The sequence below is a fragment of the Anopheles aquasalis genome, chromosome 3 (genome assembly GCF_943734665.1).
Source record: "Anopheles aquasalis chromosome 3, idAnoAquaMG_Q_19, whole genome shotgun sequence".
In the NCBI taxonomy this organism is placed as follows: Eukaryota; Metazoa; Arthropoda; class Insecta; order Diptera; family Culicidae; genus Anopheles; species Anopheles aquasalis.
Window position 1 is genome coordinate 28,609,096 of NC_064878.1, and position 10,959 is coordinate 28,620,054.

General features: G+C 47.6%; 1 protein-coding gene across 2 annotated transcripts in view; it reads right to left on the bottom strand.

The window, feature by feature from the left end:
* The window catches only part of LOC126574493 (patched domain-containing protein 3), a 44,542-nt gene extending 33,850 nt beyond the window's left edge, over positions 1-10,692 (bottom strand). The window contains exons 1-2 of one of the 2 annotated variants that reach the window (XM_050234728.1): positions 10,612-10,692; positions 9,483-10,536 (exon numbers count right to left, since the gene is read on the bottom strand). The gene's annotated coding sequence lies outside the window, so the exon portion shown is untranslated. Of the gene's footprint in view, positions 1-9,482 lie in introns of both variants that reach the window. The other variant, XM_050234727.1, reaches the window with a different exon arrangement.
* Positions 10,693-10,959: the final 267 nt, after the last annotated feature.

The window sequence follows — 10,959 nt, forward strand, 5'->3', positions numbered from 1 at the left end:
ACCTGACCGAACAGTCAGAAACGTTATCAACCAGTTGAAATCAACCCCTCAGCTCTTGTGCTCCGGAGATGACCAGGCATTAGGTCTATGTTAATCCCGTGGAAAATGATCATTTTCCAATCGATCCGGTGTCCGTCGGTGCTCAGTGCGGAAACATCGAGCAGGGGAGAAAATAAATTTAATAACTACCTCGAAAGATGCCGCTCCCTATCATAATCTCCTTCGCTCGCTCGCTCGCTAGCGCCCTACAACCAGACCTTTGGCCGCTAAAAAACTTTCGCTCAACGCGCATTTCCGGTAAAGCGTTTTAGCACACATGGTATTGATTTGTGGGCTGGCAAAGGCTCACACTATCGAATCATCACCTCGAATGACTGCGGGAGTGGTGCAGCAGCAGGCGCCAGCTTGAAATTATCGATGAAAGCCAGATCATCCGCTACGGAAGTGGTGCTCCAGGTGGGGCTGACGATGTGTAATTTCGAGCAATTGCTTGCCTCTGTTCGGTTGGTGGCATGGGGAGTGTGGTTCAGCTTAGCTGGCTGCTAAATGATCGGTTAAGGACCACAGAAGTGATATTGCTGAGTGCCTCCCCAGAAAACTTTAAAGAGTAGTACTCCAGGACTTTGTTTTTTTATTTTATTCTTATTGAAGAAGCTTTCAAAAATATTGTGAAAAAATAAGGACCAATCGGAACAAAACTGCCTGGGGAATAGGTTTTTTAAAACACGTCATTCATTGCTCAGTGTATGTCGTAACTTTCAGGTGGTTTTCACAAAACACATGTTTTCAAATTGGATATCCATTGATGCTTAAACTACTTGATCGCTATTTTTTATTTCTCGAAAACATTATCTACACATCATTTACAAATATCTAGTTTTTATCATTTTTTTTTTATTCTTTTATTAGATAGTTAGATGTCGAACACGTTTTCTTATGCAATATCGTAAAAAGCATCAATTTTCTATCTTTTAAATGCTGTCAAAAATGGAAAAAAATAATAAAAAAAAACTGACACAGTTATACGAAAAAACTCATTATCTAACAAAGGTATTGAGATTTTCGTGGCTCAGATGATTGAAGCTACTATGAACATCGCAAAAAGTCCATTTTTGTGCAATAAAATGATGTTTTTATGCTTGAAAAGTTATGCTTCTGTATAACATTTTCGAAAAAAGCATTAAGTCGCATGGATTTTTTATGAAAAACCTGTGAAAATTAACCTTTTCCAGCACGAATTAATCACAATCACGCCTGAAGGACACACGCGACTCAAGTGTACTAACGAGGAAGTACCTGTTAGATCTAACGGAACCACACCAACAACTCGTTCTTTTGCCGGCTCAAGTCAAGCGGCATAGTTGTTACCGACTTACGATCGATCAGCGAAAACCGTGGCTCTGATACGCGTTCTCCATTTCTGTGATATTTACGAATCGTAGCGAAACGAGCGAAAAACCGAACACAATGGATCACTCTGGCGGAGTCCAATTTATCTGTTTTTCCGCCATTTTCGGGCTACCTAGTACCGGGCGGTGGACTGAGGGAAAACGGCTTTCGATCGTTTCGTGGATTACAGTTAATTTCATACCGGTAAGGTGGTTTGGCTCTGACGTCCCGGAGAGAAACGAAAACAAAATACAACTTCTCCCGTCTCCCAACTTCAGGGGAGATCATAAATCGATCTTCCTCTCGCGGGTACCGCGGATCCAATCGCGGTGGTGGTGATGGTGCCACACTTCACCCCCCCTCCCCACCCCCCACGTTGAGCCTCGTGAGGTTGGCCTCGTTTAGTCAGTCACAGTTTGCAAAGAAGTCATTAGATAAGCCCCCGGGGGGGAGCGGGGCTCTGACATCGAACTACAAGGCGCACGCTATTTGCGGCATCGGTCGCGGCACCTCGCATGCGATCTCGATCTCAAACCCGCGGCTATATTCACCGGCATCCTATACCCATACCAAGGTAAAAAACAAAAATATGCTTGGTGAGTTTGGTGAAATAATTAAAATTATCCAAATGATTAGATAATCGGTGGGTGAGAAAAGCATAGCGTAGCAACATAGCACCCCACGCGCGGCCAAAGTGGCGATGTTGGTGTGCTCGCCGTGCAGTTGGATGAAGAAACAGGGGTTTTTCCTCTCGTAAGACGTTGCCTCAATTACTGGCACGGCTGTTGCTACAATCTCTCCAGCTCCAGCCCGTTTTGCTGATACCGATGCCGCCGTCGGTGCGGTGTACCGTTTTGCGATGCTGATATTTCGTCTGTATGTGTGTATGTTTTTTTTATGTTGGATGGTACCGCTATGCAGCATCCAAGCCGTACCACATGTTCCCAGCGAGGCAGAGAGAGAGAGAGAGAGGAGAGGCTTTCGTTCTGCTCTGTCATCGGATTATTTAATATCAAGTCTACTGGCGGCTCGGGTCGGAATTGAGTGTTCTGGAAATGTCGCGAATGTTTAATCGCGTTCATACAACACGACATACAACATTGCATCGATCGTGATCTTCCTCTCGACCAGTAGCGATCATCCAGTAGTAGTAGCAGCAGCAGCAACCTTGCCGGGCAAGCCTTTTACCTTGCGCAAAACGGGAAATTATTTGAAGTGATTATGCAAGAACCTTGGATTGCGATCGGTGTGCGATCGTAGCGGTGTGAGCGGAGGGGACACAGTCTCATTCGATACGCAATGCCATCGATCCGCCACAAAAAGGTACTTCCACGATGATGATGATGATGAATTGTTGACGAACGCTGCTGCTGCTGCTGCTGGCGCTGGCCCCATGACATGTCTCTATCTCGTTAGTAGGTCAGGAAATGTGTCGAATTGATGAGTTGAGCATTTAACAAGCGATGTTACCCTTAGCGTAATTATACTCCAAGTCCATCCTCTTCAATGCCCGAGACACTAAGGACAAAAGCGAGCTACTTAGCGCCCGGCATCACACGTGTCCGGACTGGAAATCCCATTCGCAACCATTTGGGAGTTGTCTGTGGGGCTGGACTGCACTTTACACTCTCCATTGTGATCGCTCATTGTGGTGGCCGGCTGATTGTGGCGAAAGTGAAATGCAATCAATGGTTTGATCCATCGCTTTTTTCCCGATAGCCAGACGGTGACTATTGGCCCGATTTTATGCAAGATTAGCTACTGACATGCTCATTTGTAGGCGCATTGTTGTCGGTGGAAAAGCGGATTGGATTAGGCGCACGGAGCGGTTGTGTGGTTCGATATGTTTCCTCACACTCTCCTCTTCTTGTGGTTGGTGATTGATCGATGGAAATCGGTGTGATTTGATTGCATTTGGTTTGCATGGATTGTACGAAATGCGGCGTAAACGTTTACCACCACCGGTGAGCCAATGTAAACAAACTGCAGGAATCTCTTGGTGGAAATCGAAAGTGGATCGATAAAGAGATTTGCTGAGAAAGTCACACCAGATCTTGTACACTCTTTGAGAAGTCGTTTTCGATACTTTCAATTAAATGCAACTTTTCCTAAATTTTGTTGCTAGACCAAAACGCCAAAAGCATAACTGCTGTCGCGAAAGGAAGTGTTACATTTCGGTAGTTCCGACGGATTCGACTTACGATTAATCTATGCCCCCGGGTGACCGAGGGGAGACTTTTCAAAAACAATCGGAAACATTATTTCGATCATCCGGAAGTAATGAACCAGAGGCGAGAAAGTAAAAGCTCCCTCCCCGAGACCAACCTTCCAGTCCGGTCTACCTGGCTAGTGCTTACGATCGATCGAGCGTCCATTTTTGGAGTAAATTGCTTTGGGGCACAGCGCGATTTAATAGCACAAATGGCGGAGGAAATGTTTGATCTAGCTTCCGGCGTGATGAAGGTTTTCAACATCCCCGGAGATGGCGTGAACGGCGATCGAAGTCGATTTCGAAAAAAAAAACATATGCCACAGGGTGGATTGAACATTTATCTTCTATGACGGCAGCTGCTCACACATCTCAGATAAGATATTTTTTATTGTTTATGACTAAAAAATTTGACATTTTCCTGTCATCTATTCACTTTTATAAACATCAAAAAGAATTGGTAAAAACCGGTGCTGTGACCTGCAGCGATCGGAATGTCTCAATGCTGTTGCCATCACTCATTAGACCCATTATTAGTGTCCTGCACTGCGCCCGGGTGCACCCATTCGAGGCAACATAACCTGCATTTGGAGCAGAAGCAACTCAAGCAAAGGATTGACCAAACCATGTAAATGCATCGAACCGCTACGAACTTGGATGCGCAACGGTACCGATGGTGCACCATGGACACAAACCTAGGCGCGCATCGCTTTAAGGTCTCATGCAACACTGCACAAGGCGGTCAGGTGGCGATGGCCACCAGGACAAACTGTCCAAAACTGCAGCAACGTGCTTTATGGCCGCGCGCGTGTTTGTGTATGTAATGCAGTCGATGCACTCCAACGCATCATCCTCCGCTGAACTTCGATCAGGCCACAGTCATTATCAGCTGTGCCAACCTGTGTACTACTGATCGGTATCAGTGGAGCGCAGCAGTGATGATCAGTGCGCCAAAGGACACAAAAAAGCACGGTGCCGTTGTTGCTTCACATTCAATTTCAGCCTCGGTGTTACAACGTTGCCGAAGGATTACTGGAGGGCAAATGTATCGTTGCGGGGTGGATGGCTCGAGGGAATGGGGACAAATTGCCGTGACATATCACTTACGGCGTCGTAGTGTTTCACATTCACGTCAGGCAATCGTTGGGGTTGCTTTGGACTAATGGCCAAGTACTGCAAGAAACGCAAGTCCACCAGCAATCAGTGGAGAGACCAAGAATTGACGGCGAGCCAGCGCTAGTGTCAGGATCAATGTTCTAAGCCACCTTTTCCTCAAGCAACGTGTGAAGATCATTAGTTTCCAATTAGCTCCGTGCCTCCGCTTTCCTTCACGGCTGATTCTTAATTTGGACAAAAAGGAAACCGATTTGATTTCACTTACGCCTTAAAAGGGTAAAGAAAGTGGCGATAATGAAGTGTGGAAAAACCGTCGGAAATCGGAATACGGGCACACGGTACCAACAGATGTCTGCTGCGCGTATGACGCAAACAGTAGCGCAAGTATGGCACCTTTAGTAAAATCTCCATGCTGTTTATCACAAATTTATTACGATACAAAAGTGTTTAAGATATTGGTACTCCCAATGGAATCGTGCCTTCCATCTCCCTGGGTTTCCCCTCAGACACTTCAGTCACAGACAAACAGAGAAACCCCCCCGTTTTTCGTACAGATGATGCCCGGAACCGTATTGCTCTTGCTGTTGCCGGCTCTTTAAAGCATCTGCGTGCGCCAACTTTTCCCATGTTTTGGCATTGTGTGGGGCGGGCATTTGCTCCTGTTACCCTGTTCCCCCGAAAACAAACCATCATCGCGAAAGGCGAGGCGAGCTCTTTTCTCATGAAACCGATTATTAAACTCAATTGCAGGGCGAGCACTGGCCGCGCGCGCTCGCGAATGCTGGCGCTCCTGCTGGTCCATCCAATTGCCAACTGCCGCTAGCGTACCACCACTCGGGAGGAAAACAAGAAAATTTCGCCAAATCCATGCCTGGGGCATTGGAGGAACTCCTGGATGTAGGACCACCATCCCATGTGTGTTGCTCCGGAGTGCAATGCCATTCATGGTCTTGTGGTGGGCGCTGAGAAACCTGGCTGGCTGGCTAGCTGGCTGGCTGGCTGGCGCTTATTGACGCCCTATTGCGCTCACGCTCAAGATCAGTGACCTTTGTCAGGTATCTCGGCTGCCGGAGGATATATCGTATTACATCGGCACAGATACCGTTTTTCTTTTTCTCTCTCGCTCTCGTTTACGTAAACAGGGCCAAACCAAGGAAACAATTAGTTGTGAGGCGGTAGTATTGATGCTTTTAGGGAAATTTGTGGAAATGTGTTGAATTGGGAGCGTGTGCGGCGTGCAGTGAGGAGTGCATCGGGATGCAGCACGGTAATTGAGGAGACGATTGTTAGGTCAACCCATCTTACGCTAGACGTCGATCATCGAGATAGACAGGCGGCTAATTGGAATAAATATACATAATGGCGTGATAAGCAAGGTATTCGAGTTGTTGTTACAGCTCTGCTGACCTGACGCACCGCCGGGTCATTGCATCAGTCAGCATCATTGATTATTCATTTCGTGCCCGGTGATATGAGCATTATTAATGGCGAGCACAACGCACAGGGGCGATGATTCCGTTTCCTTGTAAGATGCCTTCCTAATGCAGCCTCTAGTGCGCTTCCTGGCCGATCAGCGACGTGACTGATCAACAAAACGGTAGTTTTCTGAACAATCGACAGATGTTAACCGTTTACGTTAGGAGTTTTTTTTTTGTTTTTTTTTTCTGCTGTTGAAGAATAATCAAGCGATGCGGTGTGTTGTTGACGTGCGATAATCATCTCAGGTTCTAGGACGATGTTCCGGGTGTCGGCCGTTCTGGCGGACCACAGCAAAGGACCAAAGCCTTCCGCCATCGACTTATCGCTGCGAGGAATCCGAAGGGCTCCAGGTGGTGGTTGGCAGGCTGTCAAGCTGTCGCAAAAGCTGCAATAGCAGCAGCAGCGGCAGGGCAGCTCCCTGGACTAGTGCGCGGTAGGTCGAACCTGGTGGTCTCCCCGCCCCCGGGCCACAGACATTGGCGCATAATCACGACTTTCGCGCGGGTCCCTCGTCCCCGAGATATGGGCTTGGGCCGCCAAATCAATTCTATGTTTATTTATGCCAATACCCAATGAAGCATGCCACCGGTTTTCAGAGGCGGCAGAAGCGAAGGCAATTCCCTCCCACCCCCCTTCGTTGGATCATCGCGTGTGCTTCGGCGCCTCGTCTCATTGAAGGCAAATATTGGAGGAGCCGAGGCAAAGCCAAGATTGGCATGGCAGCAGCCAGCCCAACTAACTGGTGTGCTCCGTGTCACGGTGTTCCCGCAGCGTATTCATAAAATATCGTCGAACAAGTTGTCAACCATTTTCCGTTAGATCGATCGGCGCGTCGCTCTTCCGCGTTAGAATGGTTGCTTGCGCGCAGATCTGTCCGAGCGCCGGAGCGGCTTAGCGTTGAAATGCAAAATGGAAAAAGAATCTGTAGAAAACATTACAAGGAGAGGATGCTCGGGCCATCATCTGGTTTTTTTTCTGTAACCTGAGCGCTGTTGAAACAGGAGGATCATCCAGAATCAAGAGATAAGATAGAACGGAGAATCAAGGGATACGATCGTAATGAGCTGTTCACGAAACAGACTAGCAGTTTGCACAGCAATTGTGGACACAGGTAACAAATCTAAAGCCTTTGGAATATTTAGTTTGAATTGTATCACAATCTATTGGGGGTATTCAGCTGAATGAGCTTGAATGAATATTTTTATGCTGTAGAATTAAAGTCAACATCGGAAGAGATTATTGTTTCTTCCATCCATACTATTGCTCATAACAAGGCTAGTTATTAAGAAGATTTTGCGTAAAGTTGGACTAGGATTATCAAAATCAGATTATTGGTTTATAAAATTAAAGTTTATAGCTCCAGTTCTGTTCCTAGTCCATAGTTTCAATTATATTCCGGATCTCAGTTATTTTTCAGTAATTTTTTAGAAAAGGTTGAACATTCCTGAAGATCAAAATTATAAGACCTATTAAGTTTTCAGCGTTATTCTTATTTCCTTTTCGTGTAATCCAGTTTGATCACTCCATTAATTGTCTATGTCTACACCTTACTCACTCCGCCAAAGGTATTTGCTTCGACTTAACGAATCAATATTTCTTATCGTCTCTACAGTTTATAGAGCGCTGACTACGGCTTTTGTTCAGGTATCTATGATCGAAAAGAGGTCAGCACTGAAAGTGCACCAATCAGAATCGAATCAGTTAATTTATTCCGCTGATTACGATTCGATTCTTAATTCTAGCTTTCCCCAAAGGAAACACACCAAAAAAAAACACCCAGCTTCTCCGACCAGCATGTTGCACTTTCCAAATTTGATAATTGGCTTCATTATACGAAACATCGATTTTGCAGCGCTGCGAGCACCGCGAGACCCCGGGATCATTTTATGTTAATATCTACCGTTAGTATTCTCCGTCTCCCCCATCCACTAGGCGCTCTAGCGCGCAGGTTTTGTTGTTATCTTCTCTACCACAACAAAAGAAGGTGTTTTCTGATGGCCACTGATGGTAGACCGAAGAATCCCCAAATAGTAGGCCAATGGCCAAATCCGAATCCAACGAAGAGAACTCCAACAAACTCTACGGTCCATCGACCATTTCACTCCGAATTTCAGTCGTAGTCCCAGTCGGAATGTGTGGCACCAACGAGGTGGCGGTTCGGAATTGGTGTCACGAAAGTGCTTCACCAAGAGCTTCACAAGAACGGGTCGATCCCGCTGCTAGATTGGATTCATTCATATGGGGAGAGCTGACACCCGTTACCAATGGTTACGTCCGGAGCGATCGACGATGATGATGACCAAACGACGATATTCCTCCCAGCTGGCTTGGCCTGGGTGAAGAAACAGACCTGACGATCGAAAGTATGCGGTTTAGCTAAGCTGACAGCTCATCAGTTCAGGTTCTTCATTTTTGGAACTGCCGAGAAGCCGAGAGGCCAAAACCCAGGGAAGGTGCACAGCAAGGCAACAAGAGAAAGTGAATTCGTCACGAACGTTCCCGGGCCTGCCTGGATCGTTCCCGAAAAAAAGGGGGCTAACAGGTTTTATCACCCTTCGTGGGTTTCCTTTTCCCACTTATTCCCGGTGGCCAGCCAGTCAGCCAGCCAACCAGCCAGCTAGGTGATATTGATGGTGGTGGTGAGATCACATGTGGTGATGGTCGACCATCGCTAGGGCAGGGTCCAGGAGCACCGCAGCCCAGGAGGAAGGAGGACGAAGCCAGCTCAACAAAACTGAAACCGACAGACGGACCGTTCCGGATGCTCACTGACCTGTGTCACCACATCATTGTGCGCACCACGCATTGACACATATATCCTTCCTTTCCTGTTCGGTGTTTGCCACTCACACGACCAGACTTGCGAGTGTGTGGCACGACCGTCCTCGAAAGGGCCTCGAAGGTGCTACCTGTTTTGCCAGCAGCGTGTCCCTTTTCCCCGACGAGGAGCGGAGCGGACGAGGTCACAAGTATCACAAGCGCCCACAACACAGTCACACAGCCACCGCGGCACGGCAAGTTTCACCTGACGCACCGTGAGGCACATGAATGACCCTTTTTCTTTGTTTTGTTCTTAGGAAATTCCTTCATTCTAGGTCCGTTAGGGGCATCATTAATCCTGGTAACGTTCCGTCCCGCTCTGTCAGGATGCTTCTTGTGAGCATTTTCAATTACCACAGGGAGACGGGTCTCTTTCGGTGCAGGAATGCATCGCACGGAAAAAGGTTAATGATGAAGACGAGCAACTTGTTGCCAGGGAAATTCCCCCAGGTCGTCCGGCATTGCCTACCTTGATCGAATGCGATGCTCCCTTTTGCAGGAGTGACGGATCTCTCGGTCGATGGTACGATGCAAGCTCGTAGCTGGCCAATACAGACGACGGTGGTGGTTGCCGCCGGTCTGCTGCTCGAGGCGTGTTGGCGTGCTTCACGGCACAACCTTTCACAACAACCCTCGGTTTCTCGGTTTCGGCCTAGCTGTACACACACACAGACACACACACGCGGACACACACTCCTTGGGCCGGGGCTAATTTTGCGAAAGGCGCAAACCGACACCTATTGCACCGGTGCGCTGACACACTATTCGGGCACGTGAGGCAACGGCATTTGCGCGCTTTTACGAAGCGACACGGCGCTCAACCTGTACTACGTGCGTGCGAACGTGCGTGCGTGGCTAGCAGGAGGAGGAGGAGGAGGAGGAGGCGATTGTTCGCATAAACACATAAACCGGACAGAGTACACCCGCGTTATTGATTAATCCGATCAAGCGAACACACCACCGCGAACAACTCAATTTTCAAGCTAATCACGAGAAAAAACCGCGTTCGTGCTACACATACAAGCGCACCCGCTCAGGAAGGACACACTACCAATCGGACGGACTGGGCTGGACGGATCACTTTGGTTCACTTTGGGACTCTACTGCACAACAATCAAGCAGCGGAGTAATTGTGATTCTTCAGGCGTACTCCGAAAACTTTTTCGCAAAAAACAAAAAAAAACACACGCGTTGGTGAAGGGCACCGAGACCGGACTGGTTGCGAAGGCAAGGTGCTGGTGCTGTTGCTATTTCACTTGCTGCACTGCACACTCAGCCTACGTTGCTGTGTTGAGCGGGAGTTGCAATAAAACGGCAAAAAGATAATAAAAACCCAAACCGAACGAGACCGAAGCGAAAAGTACAGTTTCCTCCACCGCCTTTTGGGGCAAGTGTGCAAGGAATGATCTCAAAACTCACGTTGCTGTTTGTTTTGCGGTTATCAACTGCTGGGTGCACTATCAACTGACACGCGGCACTAACGAGCTATCACCGAAAGTACACACGGTCCTGCACGATCAGGCCTGCAAAAGGACGATCGGTGTTGTTCAGCTTCCAATAAGCATACTGGAGGATCGTAGAAAAGTAACCGAGCGCACCGAGAGATCACCACTTGATTCAATTCCCCGTCGTCAACACGCGCCTCAAGCTATAGCTGTGCGCACATGCGTACGCTTCAACCGCCAAATCGAAAATGAGTGACCGAACTGAGGCCGTGCAACTGTGCCGATCGAGCACGATCTGCCGCCAGTGGTGGCGCAGGTACAGTGACCAACATGGGTAAGGTTTCAGTTTTTATTTTAAAATTTTCGATGGAAGGCTCGAAATTTTTGGTTGAGAAGAGCTACTTAACTGTTTATTTTATGATAAGGTTTGATATTCCTCTTTTATTTTCATTAACTTTTAGCCCGATTTCTTTGGTAACATTTTTAATGAGACTTCAAGTA